Below are 17,170 nucleotides of genomic sequence, written 5' to 3'. Positions count from 1 at the left end.
GAGAGCCCCTTGGCTAATCCCAAGTGAAGTCCAGCTATACGCTCTCTGCAAAGCCCTGCCTATTTTTCTTGCTTTCAGTTTGGTCTGCTTTCCTGCCATTTCATGTACGTCATCAGAGACCAGAGGTGGGAAAACAGAGCTGGCCCCCAACAAAACAGAGCTCTTTGCTGGGGAAGACTGAGAAGACCCAGTGTGCACAGACCCTGTGCTATTTTGAATCTGGAAATATAACGTTGTAATGCCCTCTCTTCTGAGGAGGCAGAGAAAACAGGAGAAAAGACAGGGAAGGGTGAGAATGCCAGAATGTTAGAGCCAGGAGGACCTGAAGATGCCATTTTGCCCATTTCCCCCAATGCCAATCATGACTGCCATATTCCTATACCATCTGGACTATTACTTCCTTATTCTCTTCCTTTAAATAAGTCCACTTACTTGACTGTATTGACCCTCATCCTAGGCAATAGATCAGTGAAATTATACACTTGATGTGCTAGTTGTATTTTTCCTTACAGATATTAAAATAAATATGGTAACTATGAAAGTTAGAAATGTTCATCCAAACCACAATGAGATATCACCTCACACCTGTCAGAATGACTAAATCAAAAACACCAGAAACAACAAGTGCTGGTGAGGATGTGGAGAAAAGGAAACCCTGATGCACTGTTGGTGGGAATGTAAATTGGTGCACCCACTCTGGAAAAAGTATGAAGGTTCCTCAAAAAATTAAAAATAGTAAGAGTACACTTTTATCGTGATAAGCACTGAGTAATGTATTGAATTGTTGAATCATTATATTGTACAAATGAAACTAATATAACATCGTATGTTAATTATACTTCAATAAAAAAGAAACAAAAAAATTAAATATAGAACCATAATATTATCCAGCAATTCCACTTCTGGGCATTTATTCAAAGGAATCAAAAGCACTATTTCAACAAAATATTTGCACCCTCATTTTCATTGCATCATTATTTATAAGAGCCAAGACATGGAAATAACCCAAGTGTCCACTGACGGCCAAATGGATAAAGCAAATGTGGTATGTATATACAATGGAATATTATTCAGTCACGAAAAAGAACAAAATCCTGCCAATCGTGATAATATGGATGAACCTTGAAGGCAGGAAATATCTTGAGCCCGAGGCCTCTGACATACATCTGGAGATCTCTGTACTACCCTGTGCCCTGCTAAAGCTTCCCCCCTGGGCCAAGGAGATGGCCCGTGGTCTCCCTCCTCCTCTGGCTCCCTCCACACCTTCTGGTCTGGAACAACCTTTGAAGTGAGAGAAGAGGCAATCTGGGCCAGGAAGGAAGCCAGCACGGTGGGGTTTGGACAACATGGCCAGGGTGCTGCTGTTCTGAAAGTTCTTTGCACTGAGAATGTGCAACTGATGCATGAGAGCTTCGGGGGAATAGGCACAACCCAGACCACTTGGGCCCCCGACAGACATCTCAGCTGGTTGAAGCGTCTAGAAACACACCCACCAACAAACCCAAATCCTACTCCAGAAGCATTGGAGAATAATTTGAGACAGCTCCCACATCTCTGTCTCTTTCCTCAACTCCTCCCCGTTTCTCCTGACCCCATCTCTCTCCGGCCATGCCGCTTGGCATCCCTTCCTTGGGATCTCTCTCTCTCAGGGCACCCAGTATCTGTCCGCGTGGAGAGCACGCCGACCTCTACCGTCTCCCCACCCATCATGCTGCTCCAGGCAACAGGCAGTGCTGCCTACCCTGCTGGCGACGGAGTCTTCCTCTTCTGAAGGCTGGAGGTGGGATCATAAATGACGAAGCCTGAGCCATCTTTTTCGGTCCACCAGATTTTAGCTCAATATAAGCAGTCGTTTTCCAGAGCAAGAGGGAGAGAGAGCAAATAACACAGGGCCCACAGCCTGCCTTTCGGTGAAGAGCCCCATCGCTCTAGCTAATGCGACTTCCCTCACTGGTGATCCTGTGAGAACCTGTGACCATGGGCTTGTATTGGTCGGGGGTCAGGACCACCACACTGACGACTGCACGGGGGGCTGTAAGAGGAGGGAATATGACTCGGCCATGTGGTACTCGCTGTCCAAAGGGGCAACTCCGATTAGATGCTGATTAGCATAACTAATTAGTAACAGACATAATAATAAGACATTGCAAGTTGCTCATTCCACATCTCATTTATTATTCTCAACCGCCCTGCGAGGTTGCCGTTCATATCAACCCCATTTATGTGGACCAGGTTGCCCAGAAGAGACTGAATCCTAAAATTGGTTGAAACTAAGGAAACTACCATCTGGAGTGTTTTGTGTGGTTTCTCATGCTAAAAAGTTGAACTTACTTTTGGGGAAAGTTGTCCTTTGTCTTGGAAATAACCATTTCGGTAATCCCTCTGGGTTACACATATGCAAAGTCAGTTCATTCCTACCCACTGATTTTGGGAAAGGGGTTGTTTTAGTGGAGAGGGTGCTTGGGGAAAGATTGTGTTTAGAAGAAAGAGGCTTGTAAGTAGTGATAATGGATCCTCTCTCATACGTTTTTAAAAATTTTTTGTTAATTAATTTATTTTTTTACATTTTTAAATCTGTATGAATCTACACAATGGGCAAAGAAGCCTTCTGGAAGAAGAGGGTTTGGTGTTTATCTACTAATTACATGTATTAGAACACATCTGATGGACAAGGGGGCACCCATATGAGGCCAGATAATGGGAAGAAAAAGAAGGGTCTCCAAGAGGAAATTCATGAAGAGGGAAGAGTATGGATTGAGCACCCCAAGCATAGGTTGTTGGAGCAGAATGCTGGTTCTGAGCCATGAGTGGATGATGCTGTAACTCATGACACTGCTCTCTGGGTACTGGGCCGTGACCTAGGAAATATGGGTGCTCTGGGGTGAAGTGGAAAAGCTGACATCTGATGGGCCATGGGCCTGGCAACCCAAGCCAATCAGAGTGGGGTATCCCTAGCCGAAGGTAAACCAAGAGAAGGACCATCATGCACTGTTCTTTTTTTTTTTTTTTTTAAGATTTTATTTATTTATTTGACAGAGAGAGCACAAGCAGGGGGAGCGGCAGTCAGAGGGAGAGGGAGAAGCAGGCTCCCTGAGGAGCAGGGAGCCTGATGGGGGGCTTGATCCCAGGACCCCAGGATCATGACCTGAGCCGAAGGCAGTTGCTTAACCAACTGAACCACCCAGGCGCCCCCATCATGCACTGTTCTGAGGGACCATTTCTGCTGACCATAGAGACAGCCCAGCTTCAGCGTAGGGACAAGGATGCCAGGTATTGTTTGATGTAGGAAAAGACGTTAGGGTTCAAAGCCAATGGCCAAGAAAGAATTCTTGAGATGTCTTTGGTGCAAAAAGGTGGTTTTATTAAAGAACGGAGACAGGACCCTTGGGCAGAAAGAGCCACACTGGGGTCATGAGGAGTGGCCCATTATATGCTTTCAAGTTGGGAGGGGGTTAGGGATAGCCTAAGTCTCTAAGGAATTTTGGAAGCAAGGTTTCTAGGACCTTGAGGGGGCTAGCTATTGTTGAGAAAAGGTCATTTATTACTGCCTAGTAAAACCCTAGTCATGAGACCCTTCAGATATGTATATCAGTGGGCCATAAGCATTGGGGATGATTGCCAACATGTATCTTGGGGGATAGAGATAAAGGAAGTTTCCAAAGGAATTTTTATATGTTAAAGTAGACTTACAGGATCCCGGGGGTTGGGCTAAGATTGCCTGTTGCCTTTAGCAAAGTATTAACATCGAGGCAGCTGAGTCCCTAGAGGAAGGTCACTCTGCCTGTCTCAGGGACTTGTCAGTAGGCTGTAGGTCGTAAGGACATTTAATAATTTTCCTTCTTTGTTTCCCACATTATTGTTCTTCTCCCCAGCAGAGCCCCAGTGGGGGTTCTGGGCATCTCATGAAAGGCCCCTGAAGACAAAGGGTGGAGCAGGGAAGAGACTGCACTGCCTGCTAATCTGAGCAGGTGCAGGATTGCGGGGCACAAAGTGACTGCTAGCAAAGGGCACAAAGAGACTGTTGTATTTATATGAGCTGTTGAGGTCCAGGGACTTCCAGGTTATGAGCATATGGGCCAACTGAGGCTTAGAGACGCTTAATAAGAGGATCTCAGCAATTCTTAACCCTCACTGCTCACAGAATTACCCAGGGAGCTTCTAAGACAAGCTGATGCTGGGGTTGAAACCCAGTCCAACTGAATCAGTCTTTTGGAGTGGAGCTAAGGAATCAATAACTTTTGAACAGCTCCCTACGTGAATCTAATGTGTGGCCAGGTTGTGAAGTATAGGACTAACTCAAGATAGATGCGTAGATGAGAGAGAGATGCCCCCATTTTATAGATTAGGAAGCTGGGGGCTAGAAATTCAAATGAGCAGCCCCAGGTCATTCAGCCAGTCAGTAGCAGAAAAATATGTCACATCTAGGTCTGTCTGATTGCGGACCCCACATTGATTTTACTCTATCATGTTGCTTTCACGACTGAAGAATGAGAAAAAAGGAACCAAGACAGACAAAAGAGAACAGAAACACCCTCCAAAACTTCAGCTTCCTACCTATGAAAAACACCCTTGCAGTGAGTAAAAGGAGGGTTTTGCACTGCCCCACACAGAATACTCCAGCATATCAGTGAAAAGCCATCCAGGCCAAATCAACATATTTCGAGAAAAGTTTCTTTCTCCCCACTTCTTTGTAGCTGAAAATGTCAAGCTCAAAGCACTCGAGGTATCACTGGAGGCAGGCATTCCATGAAAGGGAGGAAGTACGTGGCTGGTGTGACTTGGAACCCAAGGGAATCCCACCTGTACTGGGGCTCCCAGCCCCGAGGAGCTCAGACAGAGACCGCCACCTTGTGGGAGAAATAATGGAAGACCGGCTGCTTCCTGGGGCTCAGACGTCGCCAGAGATGCGGGGCCTCTGGGCACTATCCGAGTGTCTGTGAATACACAGTGACTTTCAGTTAGAGCTTCATTTAGAATTTCAATCAGAGCTATCATTTACTGAAAGCTTACAATGCACCAAGTTCTAAGCAAAGCCGTACATGGGCGCCCTTCACGACCCACCCCCCACCAACCCCAAACGTTCACACACAAACCATGGAATTGGCGGTATTCTCTTCATGACAGTGATGAGGAGACAGGCCTAGAGATGTGGATAATTGACTAGCTCAAGTCACAGAGCAAGTAGCGATGAGCTGGGATTCAACCCTGGGCTCAGGACGGGAGGTGGGGGATGATAGTGACCCTCATTTGCTATCAGGAATGTGGGGTCCATTTGACTACAGAACTCTTGGCAGAGTATGTGATGGAAAAAACGCAGGCGGGAAAATTAATGCCAGCCAAAAACCTATCCTAACAACTGTCTCACTGTCTTTCTATATCCTCTCCTTGGTCTGTAACTGGGCAGAAAAAAAGGGTGAACCTGAGGGGCACTTGAGTGATGTGCTGGTAAGTATTTAAAAACTGACTCTGCTTTAAGCGTCTGCCTTCGGCCCAGGTCATGATCCCAGGGTCCTGGGATCGAGCCCTGCATCGGGCTCCCTGCTCCGCGGGAAGCCTGCTTCTCCCTCTCCCACTCCCCCTGCTTGTGTTCCCTCTCTCGCTGTGTCTCTCTCTGTCAAATAAATAAATAAAGTCTTTAAAAAAATAAATAAATAAATAAAAATAAAAAATAAAAACTGACTCTGTTGGGGAGGGGAAAACCCTCATTTGTGGCATTTTCCAATTTCTGTGGTATAAATATTCCCACTGTGGCCAATTTCAAGCTACCAAGTTGGCATCAACTACTTCACAAATTTCCTGAAAATTTAACATAAGCTTGTTGTTTGAACTGTCTCCAATACACCTATGGAATCGATTCCAGCCTAAGAAAATAATACTGGGTAGTCAGAAGTGGGGACCTCCCCTATCCCCGGTCCAAAATAACCCAGAGTGTTTTAGCATCCCTCGGTGATCTCATTTAGGTTTCTTCTCACAAGGGCTAAGGCGTAATTTACTTCATTTTGGCAGACCACACAACCTGGTTGTGAGATGGGCATTGCACGCAGAATGCTAATGAATGAAAGATCTGGGTTCCGTGGGCTGAAAATTCAAGTGAGTGACATCCTAGACCAAAAGAATAGGTTTCATGAATCCAACTGGAGAAAAGGTCCATCCAAGTCAAGACTGGGTTCAATTAATGAAGGAACAAATTACAACTCTTAATAATGAAAAAGCAGAGTGAGAGTGGAGATGAACTACATATTATATATATATATATATATATATATATATATATATATATATATATATATATAAAATATCCTATATATATGCACTCTCTCTTGGTGGAGGAGAGGAGGTCACAATGAATCACAGCATATTAGTCTTTGAAAATCAATATGAACTTAAACAGATAATAATGGGATTTCTATAAAAGAAAAAGGAGTATGGTAGGGGGCGCCTGGGTCACTTAAGTCAGTTGAGCAGCCAGCTCTTGGTTTCGGCTCAGGTCATGATCCTGGAGTCATGAGACTGAGCCCCACATGGGGCTCCACACTGTGTGGAGTCTGCTTGAGATTCTCTCTCCCTCTCCCTCTGTCCCTCTCCCTCTCCCATCCCTGCTCATGCTGACACACTCTCTCTCTCTCTCTAAAATAAATAAAATCAGAAAGAAAGGAGAAAAGAAAGGAAAGAAAGAAAGAAAGAAAGAAAGAAAGAAAGAAAGAAAGAAAGAAAAAGAAAGAGAAAGAAAGAAAGAAGAAAGAAAGAAAGAAAGAAAGAAAGAAAGAAAGAAAGAAAGAAAAGAAAGAAAGGAAGGAAGGAAGAAAGAAAGAAAGAAAGAAAGAAAGAAAGAAAGAAAGAAAGAAAGAAAGAAAGAAAGAAAGAAAGAAAGAAAGAAAGAAAAGAAAGAGGAGTATGGTAGCCAGGGATGATGCTTTCCCTTGGGTTCAGATTCGCTCTGTTGCTTCTTAGAACACTAGGTTAAGTTTGGTCTTCCTGGGAGGAAGTACAGTGGCGTGCCTACCTGCACAGGCTTTTGGGTGGTGATCTGTGGCATTGATCAAGTCACGTGACATTTGTAAGCCTCAGTTTCCTCATCTGTAGAATGGTGGTATTGATGATACCTTCAAACCAGCTTTTCAGGTAAATTGAGTGTGAATATTTATCCACATTTTATTTCAAGTTGTTGGCAAGGGAAAAGACTTCAAGAACACTAGTGCAAAGGTTTTCTTTGGGGAGGAAAACAAACGTGATTTAACGAACCCTACTTGACTGGAGGTTTAAAAGATGAATGTGTGGTTTGCAGATTATTAGGATAGCATCAGGCTTAAAAGAGCATTGTACCTTTGAATATCTGGTTAAAAGTTATTGGGTGCATCTAAAGAACAAGAGTTAGCAGAATAGAGTCAATCTAACTTCCCAGAAGGACTCTAAATCCCATTAAACTCCATCAGAAAAAAAACACCAGTGCTTTATCAGGAAGGCTAGATCCTTCCCAAGGGGGCTAAAAATCACATCAGCCCACAAATCTCTGCCCCGGATCAGATTTGGAGTGATTTCCTTTCATGGTAACCATCACATTGGGCTGGTGTGAGGATTAAATGAAGTGCTAACAGCAGTTAACATCTACTGAATGTGTATCCTGCACCAGGACCAGTGGTGAGCACTTGACATCCATTATGAAATCATGTCATTCACCAGATTAAAATTCTCCAGGGGCTTTTCCCTGCATTTAAAAGACAAAACACATTTCCTATCCTTGATGTCAAAGCCCTATATGATCTGATTCCATCTGCTACCCCTTTACCCCTTGCCCAATATCCTCCAGCTGCAATGACTTTATTTCTGCTCCTCAAACACAATAAAGCTGATTCCTGCCCCAGGACCTTCACACTAGCTGTTCTCCCTGCCAGGGCTGCTTCTCTTCATTTTCTCATGGCTGGCTTCCCTAGAACATTCAGGTCCCAGAAAGACCATCCCTAACCTACAAGCTGCTATCCCCTCACCTCGATCATATGACTCTATTTAATCTTCTGCAGGGCCCTTATCTCTGTCTGATATGTTATTCATGCATTTAGTTGTTGACCAGCTAATTCCATTGGAATGGAAACACTGTTATGACAAGGGTCTGTCTGTCTGGCTTACCTCCTTTCTCTCTGACATCTAGAACATTTCCTGACAGGCCCCTGGGTGGCTCAGTCGGTTAAGCTTCTGCCTTTGGCTCAGGTCATGATCTCAGTGTCCTGGGATCGAGTCCCACATTGGGCTCCCTGCTCTGCGGAGAGTCTGCTTCTCCCTCTTTCCTCTCCCTTTGTGCTTCCTCTTTCTCTCTCTCTCAAATAAATAAATAAAATCTTAAAATAAAAAAAAAAGAACATTTCCTGACATGTAGTAGGAGCCCAAAACATACCCGTGGAATGAATGAATCTCTCAATCATATCTTCTCCCAAACCCTATGGTTGCTATATTATTCTTTGTATTTAACTAATAAGAAAACAGCACAGAGAGACATGGAACAATTTGCCCATGGTCATACTGCTAGAAAACAGCAAAGCTGAAATGCAAACCCAGTTGTCGCTTCAAAGCCCCCAGGCTCTACCCCTTCATAGTCATGCCTGTAAAAATAAATTTCTTCACTCATATAATCTATTTCATATATTACACATTTAGTCTAGGAAATTGGAATAAATCTGCCTTTGCTTTAGACTTAAATTTGTTCTTCTGCATTCATTAGTCAAAGGGCTATGTACTATTTTATGTAAATCAAAATTAAGAAATATGCTCACTTCAGGAGTGAATATGCCTATATTTGTATGACTATATTTTTCCTATGTCTGATCTTGAAAATTAAGCTTGCTTACTTACTTACCCATGCCTTCCACACCCCCTGCCCATCCAGTGTCCGTCATCTCTTTTAAAACCAGGTTCAAGGCTGCCTTCCTACAGAGTGCTTGCTTCACCTCTGAACTCAGCCCACCCCAGCACCTTCCATATATGTACACATTTATTTTTTTTTCCATTTTTCCCTCATTTATTACATGATCCGACTGCACTTATTTTACTTCAAATATATATTATAATTTAAATTGCAGCTTAAAAAATAGGTATTTGTACAAACAGGTTTGAACCTGCCAAGCATGTTTTGTCTTTACAATGAGCACTTTGGCTCCTTGAGAATGGGGCCCATGCCCACTGGGCTTCCTGTATTAGGCAAATCTCTGCTATGGGACCAACAAGATAGTAGAGAACATCTGTTCAGTTGCCTATTAACAGAAAATGTGAATATATAAATAAAAATTCACTTTCTTCTCTCTTCCTTCCTTGTTGAAATGTCTAGATTTGGGGAACACAGATACTTTCTTTATTGCAAAACTCACTGTTTAACCACCACTGTAACTTGTTCAACATATTTACCACATCAAAGTGTATATTTCTGATAACCTAAAATAGTAGAAATTCAAGTTTACGTTTAATCAAAAAGAATTCTGACAGCTATTCAGGATTTTTTTTTTTTTTTTAGAAATGTGGTCAGGGAGGCACAGAGGGAGAGGGAGAGAGAGAATCTTAAGCAGACTGCACGCCCAGCACAGAGCCCGATAAAGGGCTTGATCTCACGACCCTGAGATCAAGACCTGAGCTGCAATCAAGAGTCGGCGACACTCAACCTACTGAGCCACCAAGGTACCCCAGCCACTCGGGGTTTTATTATCATTTTTTTTTTAAATGGTTACCTGAATCTCACCTGTTAATTATGATCTCACTCTTTGTCACAGAAAGAGTGTGCAAAACATTTGAACAAGCTCCTGACTTAAATCCAGAGAAGCACAATTGTTGGTTTAGTATTCATTGCCAAAAATAATTACTGATGAATATTTTATTCAGTTTTCTTTCAAGAAGTGAGCATTTGTCTCATCTTTTTCCAACTAACTTTGATATCTCTTGAGGCATATGGTTCAACTCCATGGAAATCATTCTTGAGTCACATCTTTGTCGCAAGAAAGTTCCTGCATTTTAAGAGTTGTCCCCACTCAACCCATGGCCTCCCTGAGTAACTGAGGCACTAATATGAAAAGAACAGTGCATCTGGCTTGAAGAATATCACATTTGTATCGATGCTGTGATGCACGCCGGCATCAGTTAGCAGGAAGTGTGAGGCCAAGGTGGTTTTACAAAGGGGTGAACACTGACGAACGTCGGTGTTCATTAGGCTCCTGTGCACCTGCCACCACTTTCCACCATCCCTTCCCATTTTAATTCCCTCCCATAAGCATAGCAAGGCACATTCCATATTAAATAACAGGACTTTCATCAGTTAGGATGTCTTTTGCAATTTGTTTCACATAACCCAATGATGACTAGGACAAGTAACCAGGCTGCAGGAATATGTGGAAAGCAGGTAGAACCTTCGCTGTCCATCTCTCATCTGCGCTTCACTCTGTGGGTGGTAGATTTTTTTTTTTCCCTCCCACAGACTGGCTCTGTCCATGTGGAACAGGATCTGGTGGTTGACTACTCCAGATATGTGTTTACAGCGTGGCCACCAGAGAGGGACACCAATTACCTCCAAACGTCCCAAGGACAGTTCTAATTGGTGCAGCTCGGATCAAGGGCTTAACCCTGGATTGTTAGCTGTTGTCAATAAACCTCTATATTGTCCTCATTGTCTACAAAGAACATGAGTCACCAATGTAATCAGTGCCATTTGAATTTAAAGCCAACAAAATTGGATGCAACCTGAGACAGGCAGCTGGCCACCCAGACTGCTCCCCATGGCAATGGCTCAACTGGGTCACCACAGTGTGGGCCCAGCCTTCAGTTTTGCAAGGCCAGAAGGTGAGTATCAGGACACAAAGAATGGATCTGAATCCAGGTAGTTTCACAATTAACCAAGCTCTTAGAGCTTTGTGCATAAAAATCATTCCGGCAGCTGGAATTAAAATAAAAACTTAAAATCATTCATGGGAAGAGGTATTTCCACCCAGTGGAGAGATTCCTATATGTGTTGAACAGTACCTTTTCTTCCTATAGTAAACTTTTTTTTTTTAAGATTTTATTTATTTTACAGAGAGAGAGAGAGAGAGCACAAGCAGGGGGAGCAGGCAGAGGGAAAGGGAGAAGCAGGGTCCCCACTGAGCAGGGAGCCCAATGTGGGGCTCGATCCCAGGACTCTGGAATCATGACTTCAACAGACTTGAACAGACTGAGCCACCCAGGTGCTCCTCCATAGTAAAATCCAAATGTGAAGCCAAATATGCCCCAAATGTTACCTAATGATCACAGAGTCATAAGAGGAACTAAGATCATCTAATTGAACTTAATGGCTGGCACCTAATAGCTGAGGGGGTTCAGAACAAGTGTCTCCCAAATATGCTCCTTTAGCATGAGGATTATTTTGAACCAAAGGTAATCAAAACCCAGCAGATTCAGGAAAAGCTCTTTACCTCCACCTCAGCTGCCTAAGTTTACATGGGAAAAGAAGCCTATAACAGGAAGAGAACTATTACCAGAAGACACTTTTTAAAAGAGTTCAGCTTTTTATTGGACATGTTACCAAAAGACCAAAGCCCATGTCATCATCAGACTCCTCAGATTTTTCTTTCCTTACTTCCACTTTCTTCTCCTCAGCTGGGACAGCAGTGGTGGAGGGGGCAGGAGCTCCTGCTGGGGCAGGTCCACCGGCCCCTATGCTGCAGCAGAAGCTCCCGATGTTGACATTGGCCGAGGTCATTGCAAACAAGCCTGGCCAGAAAGCTTCACTGTTTACACGGGCTGCTTTACTGAGGGCATTGATCTTACCCTCCATGACTGTCACCTCATTGTCTGGCAGATTAAGGGCTCAGAGGATGCAGGTGAGCTCCAGGGGGAGGCCAGACTGCAGGCAACTGCTGGGTGGGTGCTGCCAGGCACCATGCTAGTCGCTGATGAAGGAGGGCCTCACCCCAAAGTGGCCTCACCTTTCTCTGAAGGACTGAGCACCTTAGTGGCAACTGAAGAAAGGGGCTAGAAGATCCCTTCTTCCCGAAGAAATTTACCTGCCGAATGGGGCAAGATTTGTTCTCCAAACCTGTCTCGCCTTCCTTCCCTTCCTATCCCTTGACCCCTACCCCTTTTCTTAGCTAGGATGTTATATAAGCTTCTGTTACCTGGCTGCCCTTCAGGTCTCATGTTCATGGAGCTCCTGTATGCATGGAATTACATTTGTTTTTCTCCTTTAAGTCTGTCTCATGTCCATTTAGTTGTTTGACCAGCCAAATAACCTAACAGAGAAGAAGGGAAAATTCTTCTGGCCCTACATAGCAAATACATCCTCTCCAGAGACAGTGCCAATTCTAGACACTCTGGATCCCTCCCTTTCATAGATGCCTGTCAGCCATCTCCCCTCTGAAAATATTCCTTACTCCGAGGTCAAATATTCTTACTTAAGTATGCAATTTCTTGCTTATAATCACTATTTTCTCCTCCTCAGAATTTCTGCCTAGATTCCACCTAGACCTGCACTGGATTTAAGGTATTCAGATAATTTCACATAATTTCTACGGCTCTTCCTTTCATTTCTCCTTTTCATAATTTCCTTCCTGGAGGTGTGACTTTTAGTTTTCAGGGCACCATCTACCATCTAGAATATTCAAGAAACATATACACACACTAAAGCTATTTTTAAAATAAAGACAATCCAGCACCTGGGTGGCTCAGTTGGTTAAGCATCTGCCTTTGGCTCAGGTCATGATCCCAGAAATGATCCCAGGGTCCTAGGATGGAGTCCCGGGAGCATCAGAGTCCCGGGAGCATCAGAGTCCCGCATTGCATGGGGCTCCCTGCTCAGCAGGGAGTCTGCTTCTCCCTCTGCCCCTCCCCCCTGCTTGTGCTCTGTCTCTGTCTCTCTCTTTCTTTCAAAAATAAATAAAATCTTTTAAAAATAAATAAATAAAATAAAGACAATCGTCATGAAAACTATAAATGCAAAGCTCCTTTCCATCTTTATAAGCACATAAAGAATATCTTTTATTTCAAGCCATCTGCTATAATGTCACCACAATTGTCAAAATAGCCAGCAACTCAGTAACATTTATAGACACTCGCTCCTTAACTTTATAATAAATCTTACTTTTGCTAATCTGATTGCTATCATTACCAGTTTAAATCTTAAGAGCAGAGAAATATGAAAAAAGCGATGTTACCTGCATTAAAAGAGTATCTTCTTATGAAGAAAAAAAAGTGTTCACACTAGGAAACATGGAACAAAAATATGGCAAAAAGGCAATCATATAAGAGAAAGATAAATGGCCATCAGGGTTCCCCAAACATAGATGAGAAAATTCATATTTTAGAATTCTATCTTGGTATACCCACCACCTCCCTCCCCCAAGGCCAAGAGCAATTTCTTCACAAAGTAGCAGCAAATCTGCATGTATCTTAATGGACAGTTTTTTGTTGGTTTTTTTTTAAGATTTTATTTATTTATTTGACAGAGAGAGACATAGCAAGAGAGGGCACACAAGCAGGGGGAGTGGGAGAGGGAGAAGCAGGCCTCCCGCTAACAGGGAGCCCGATGTGGGGCTCGATGTGGGGCTCGATCCCAGGACCCCGGGATCATGACCTGAGCCAAAGGCACACGCTTAACGACTGAGCCACCCAGGTGCCCCTTAATGGACAGTTTAATGTTAACTGATGGACTATATCACAGAATATTTCTAACAGAGATGAAATAAATATCCCATAATAAATGAACATCTATTATACTCAGAGTGTGTACCCAGTACCATACTAAAGACCTGGTTTTTTACCTTGATTATATTCTCATTTATGGCACAGTCTGACCCTTTTCCTTTATAGCCTGATCTTTCCTCAACGTGCAGAGCTTTCCCTTTCTCTCTCTGTCTGAACTCCACCCATTCTTTTTTTTTTTTAAGACTTTATTTATTTATTTATCTTAGTGGGGAGGAGCAGAGAGAGGAGAGAATCTCAGATGCTGGGCTTGATCTCAAGACCCTGAGATCATGACCTGAGCTGAAATCAAGAGTCAGATGCTTAGGGGCGCCTAGGTGGCTCAGTCGGTTAAGCATCTGCCTTTGGCTCAGGTCATGATCCCAGAGTCCTGGGACTGAGGCCCGAGTCAGGTTCCCTGCTCAGCGGGGAGCCTGCTTCTCCCCCTGCTTGTGCGCTCTCTCTCTCTCTCTCTCTCTCTAATGAATAAATACAATCTTAAAAAAAAAAAATCAGACACTTGACCAACTGAGCCACAGAGGCACCCCACAAACTCCACCCATTCTTAATGATTCACTTCATCTGGGCTGCATACTACAAACCACTGTCATTTATATGACTTGGCTACCCTGTGAATTAGGCATTATCTCCTCTTCAGAGAAGTAGTAATTTGTTATCTAGGGAATGGCAGTTCTCGAGTACAGCCTTCCCAGCTGGAAAGTCTCACAACCACACCTTTGCTGCCTGCCTCCTTCCAGCCTAGGGGTTGACAAACTTTTTCTATAAATGGCCATACGCTAACTCCTCTCACCTTTGCCATCTCAACTCTAGCCTTGCTGCCAAAGCAGCCAGACAATGGAAACAAAGCAAACCCAGTGGGCGTGCCTACATTCCAGTGAATACTTATAAAGACAGGTAAACCGGATTAGGCCTGTGGGGTGTGTTTTGTCTAGTCTGATGTTTCTCAGATGGTGATCCATCAGCATTTGTTGAAAACAGAGTCTCAGGCCCTGTCCCAGACCTACCGAATTGGACTCTGGGCATGGGGCCGGCACTGTGTGTTAACCAGCCCTCCAGGAGATTTCTGACTCATGCTAAAGTTTGAGAACCACTGCTAATCTACCTGATTACCCACACAGGACTCTCCTATCAAATAAAGCATGAATAACTAAGGTGACTGATACGTCCCACTTCACCAGAGAGTGTCCCTTACCTGTCTCCCACCCCTCTCCCACCCCTCCTGATTTCTCTCCTTCTCTGGAATTCCTGCCCCAATAATCCCAGGGGCTTATGTAGCCCAACCCGGTTCTCTGCTGCCATTCCTACTATCTTGCTGTCCCAGTCCCATCATCCATTTTCCTACCAGCTAGGTCTCAGCTGCCTTCCTGAACTCTGCAGCTCTTTCAGATAAGATGCTCACACAGCCCCCATTTCCAAAGCACCCTCACTCTTGAGCACTCCCAGACTGGCAAGGAATGAGGAGGTTCCCAGTGTGCCAAATGTTGCCCTGGAAGACCCCTCCCTTCTCTACCTTACCATCCCCCTGTGCCACCCACCTCCATGTCCTGACCCCAGAGCAAGTGACAATTCTTTCAAGTTCCTTCAAGAGAAAAAGCAATCCCCCTTCTCACATTCACATTTGATAACACTCTGCCCAACTACTATCTCCTTTTATACTGCAGCAGAAATAGAGGGATAGCTGTGAGCTTGGAGTTTGCTGTGAAAAGGCAAATAATACTTGTCCTCTCCCACACAACCTTACAAAAACTGTTACAAGAACTTAATGGGTGCTTGAACCCCACCTAAAAACGTGTTCTACTGTCATTGGAAATGGAAACTTTCAAGGTTTCAACTGGGCTTTGTGTTGACAGAGGGTCATTTAGGAAATGATATTGGTCAATTTTTTGATTATGAAAGGCAAGGCCGAGGGCCTGATTTGGAGTGGGGAAGCCCTGGGGAGGTGAGGGGAGGAACCTGCCCAGTAAGCCAATGGGCTTCCTTGGGGGTTAGGAGATAGTCATAAACCGATGGCTGGCCTTCACTGCATTAGCCCTCAGAGACAGGGTTTAGAGGATGGGGTAGGGGTGAGGGGTTTAGGCAGGCTGGTCTGTAGAAGAGGGGAAATCACAGGGCCCAGACACTTGGCGGGAGTGTGGTGTCCAAGGATACAAATGGGTCCCAGTAAGTTGCTATCATAATAAATAACTCCTGTATTTAGCAACATACTGTATCATTCCCCTCATTTCCAAAGTATTCATAAAATTTGTTAACTGTCACCTTAGCATCAGACTTAGGAAACAACAGGAGAGCTCAATCACGTTCACTGAGAAAATCATTTGATCCTTGTTGGAATGTTCTGAAATCAGACACAGTGGGGTAGGGGAACAATGGCAATTTTTTTTTTTTTAAAGACCTCACACCCTCACTATTGGCAAAAATTACATTACTGTTTCTAAACAGTCACAGGAGAGATCAAAGCAAAGAGGTCATTGTTAAGAAATGATGACTGCCTAAAACAGCCTTTTTGTTTTTTTAAGATTTAAATATATGCCATTTCCCCTCCAGGTATTCACAATACTCATCTCTAAGATCTGTCTTCAAGAGTAAAAAGTATCTTTGAGCAGTCAAAGCAGTACAGATCAGCGACCTCATTCTTTTCGATGTAACTAGCTTATAAGGCTGCAAAATTGTTCAAGTTATATTGTATCTAGTATGTGCCTACCCAGTGTAACTTGAACCCATGGATACAAATAGCTATTTCTTTTAGATTCAGTGTGTGTTACTGAGTAAGACAGTTAACACACATTTTATAAAATCAATTGTGAATCATCTATTTACATTATAATCAGTTCTCACCTTATTACATTTTAGAGAATATTTAGGATTTTCTAAATGTTATTCACGAAACAAAAAATTATTTTTTTAAGATTTATTTATTTATTTGAGAGAAAGAGCAAGCAAGCATGCTCAGGTAGGGGGGAGGGGCAGAGGGCGAGGGAGAAGCCACTAGCCACTGAACCAATTTATTTTTAGCAGCAAATGCCTTATTGTTTCATTATATTTTTAAAAAGTTAGATCACTATGACTAACTAAATTTATGGAGTTTGGCTGAATTTTTATGGATGATTCTTAGTTATTCCCCAAAAGCTGAATAAATTTGATACATGCACCCATATATACCAAACAAAGGCCATGCCTTTTATCATACTATACGCGTAGCAAATAACATATACTTAGCAACATACTGCTAAGTATGTTGTTACTGCTAAGTATGTTGTTACTGCTAAGTTACATACTGCTAAGTAAGTAAGTATTGCATTGTTGATAATTAAGGGAAACATCATATTCGCATCTTATTTTCACTATTAATTTTGAAAATGGATAAAACAATTATGTCTTACACTATTTTAATCTTCATTGCTCCTAGTAATCTCTGACTTTTTCTCTCTGCAGTCTTCATTATAATCCTCAAAACGCTTGACACTTT

General features: G+C 43.3%; 1 pseudogene; it reads right to left on the bottom strand.

Annotated features, from left to right (window-relative positions):
- Positions 1-5,757: 5,757 nt before the first annotated feature.
- LOC118539038 (large ribosomal subunit protein P1-like) lies at positions 5,758-14,503 on the bottom strand (annotated as a pseudogene).
- Positions 14,504-17,170: the final 2,667 nt, after the last annotated feature.

The sequence above is a fragment of the Halichoerus grypus genome, chromosome 3 (genome assembly GCF_964656455.1).
Source record: "Halichoerus grypus chromosome 3, mHalGry1.hap1.1, whole genome shotgun sequence".
Taxonomy (NCBI): Eukaryota; Metazoa; Chordata; class Mammalia; order Carnivora; family Phocidae; genus Halichoerus; species Halichoerus grypus.
The sequence above is the reverse complement of the archived record's forward strand: the minus strand, read 5'-3'. Positions and strand labels throughout refer to the sequence as shown.